The sequence below is a fragment of the Bos indicus genome, chromosome 27, assembly GCF_029378745.1.
Source record: "Bos indicus isolate NIAB-ARS_2022 breed Sahiwal x Tharparkar chromosome 27, NIAB-ARS_B.indTharparkar_mat_pri_1.0, whole genome shotgun sequence".
In the NCBI taxonomy this organism is placed as follows: Eukaryota; Metazoa; Chordata; class Mammalia; order Artiodactyla; family Bovidae; genus Bos; species Bos indicus.
In genome coordinates this window covers 23857518-23860026 of record NC_091786.1, presented here as the reverse complement: position 1 = coordinate 23860026, position 2509 = coordinate 23857518, and the positions used below count along the sequence as shown (strand labels likewise).

Here is a 2509-nt window from a genome sequence, read left to right as displayed (position 1 = left end):
CTGGGGAGAATGCACAGACAGCACATACTTCTTGTTCATTCGTACGTTCATTCATTCATTCATTTGACAATTTATTGAGTGTTACCATGAGCTGGCACTGGTTCTAAGCATTAGGGTTATAGCAGTGAATTAGGGTCACAGCAGTGAACAAACCAACCCCAAACCCCTGGCCTTTCGAAGCTTACATCCCAGTGAAGCCTACATTCAACATTCTCTATAGACATGATAAAGCCAGTAAGCCATTTTCCAAATGTCTTAAAAATAAATTATTTTAATTAAAAATAATTAACATGTTAAATTTTCTACCTTGGTGCCAGGCTGGCAAAATCTGAAATTAAAGATTGAATATGGGAAAATAAAACCTCAAAGATAATGTATTCCATTACCTATATATGCTTCAAAAATACTACCATGGTAATGCTTAGACTTTCCAGGTGGCATAGTGGTAAAGAATCTGCCTGCCGATGCAGGAGATGCAAGAGGTGCGGCTTTGAACCCCGGGTCAGGAAGATCCCCTGGAGCAGGACATGGCAACCCACTCCAGTGTTCTTGCCTGGAGAATCCCAGGGACAGAAGAGCCTGGTGGGCTGCCGTCTACGGGGTTGCACAGAGTCGGACACGACTGAAGCGACTTAGCAGCAGCACAGAGTCGGACACAACTAAGCACACAGCAGCAAGCGTCCTGCAAGGTAGGACAGATTCAGGAAAATCCAGCATCTAGTTTTCCTTAGAATTCTATTGTATGTTGATTATGAAATATTAAACAGCCACTCTTAGAAACCGCATATAGCTTTTACTTGTTCAATTCTACCTCATTACACAAAACCAGTGCACAAGCTCATGGAGTAACCTGCCTGCATTTCTGTCCACCTCTGCAAAGGGCCACACCTTACTCCCCAACACACCCTCAGAAGAGCTGCAGGAGTCAGTTTACCAGGTCATGGAAGTGCAGGGGCAGCAGCTACCTGGGGGAAATGATGGGGTGGGGTCTTCCCCCAGCTGCCTCCATGCTGGCCCCTCCTCCACTCATGCTGTTTCCCTGGAAAGGTGTCTGAGATGGTCATCCTTACCACACTGCCTCCTTGCTCTGTGACAAAATAAACCACACATAGCATCACTCTGCTCTAATGGGTTTCTGCTCCAGATGGTCCTGTCAGACCCAACCTTATCTCCTTGTCAGGCTTTCAAGGTCCTAACACTCTAAATCAACCCAATCTGGTAACATCCACAATCATAAAGTTAACAGCAATATTTCATATTTCCTCTTATAAACTGATTGTACACATGGGATTTCATTTGATTAAAATGATCTCTGTTGACAGAGGCTTACTCTGAATTTCAGAAAGGTCAAGTGATTTGCTCAAAGCCACCCAGTTGCCAAGTTAGACCCCAGTACTTCTGAGTTCCAAATCATTTCTCTGGCTACTGCTTTTCCTTTCCATGACACACTCTTTGCTCCAGTGGGCTCCAGCTCATTTTCAGTTCCCACCACTGGCCACACTCCTCACCGACTGGTAATACCCTTCTGCTCAATTTCCCCAGCCCTGTCCCCAGCTGGACGGTTCGGGTCCCTTCCTTGCCCCAGGCTTCCCACAAAGTTTTCTCTTCTTTTTCTGAAAAAGTTCCTTAGCGAAGGTTTAGCCTAGAGTTTCTCAACCTCAGAATTACTGACATATTGAGACACATAACTTCTGCCATGGAGGGGCTGTCCCGGTGCATTGCAGTGGGTGGACCAGCATCCCTGGTCTCTACCCGTTAGATGCTAGTGGTGGCTCCAGCTGCGGCAGCTAACAGTATTTCCAAACACTGCCAAACATCTTTTGGGGCCAAAAGACGGTTAAGTCTGGCTAAGCCTGCAGTTATTCTCTAGTTGAATGATGTGGGTCTGGTATGTCTCCCCATGAGACTTCAAGTGTGGGCAGAATGCATTTTCTTTGTATTCTCTGAAGATGTTCTGCACTCAATAAATATAACGGACCTTTGCCTCTCCTTCCAGTTTCATATGGGAGCTGCTGACCCTATCTTCACATTCCTGATTGAGTTTTATGGCATAGTAATTAAAAGTCCAGGCTATAGAATTTTAAGAAATGGGCATTAAAATCACCTCTATCATTTATTAGACAACCCACAGATGAAAGAAAATATTTGCAAGCCTATAGACATGTCTCCTAAGAAGATAATAGCAACAAGTACATGAAAAGAAACTCCAGGTCACTAGCCATCAGGAAGAAGTAAATCAAAACCACAATAACATACCATTTCACACCCACTAACATAGCTATAATTTAAAAAATGGAAAATAACAAATGTTGGTGAGAATGTCGAGAAATTGGAACCCTCATGCATTGCTGGTAGATGTAAAATGGTTAATCCTTTGAATAAGTTCAAAATAAATAACTATCCCTCAAAAATTCTACTAGGTATAGATAACAAAAGAATTGGAAATGGATGTTCAAAGATAAACTTGTACAAGAATGTTCATAACAGCTGAACAATAGCTAGTTAAATA

The 2509-nt window shown here is 43.0% G+C and overlaps 1 protein-coding gene across 6 annotated transcripts in view; it reads right to left on the bottom strand.

The window, feature by feature from the left end:
• DLC1 (DLC1 Rho GTPase activating protein) overlaps window positions 1-2509 on the bottom strand; it is a 522352-nt gene that overhangs the window by 120583 nt on the left and 399260 nt on the right. The gene's annotated exons all lie outside the window — the stretch shown is intronic.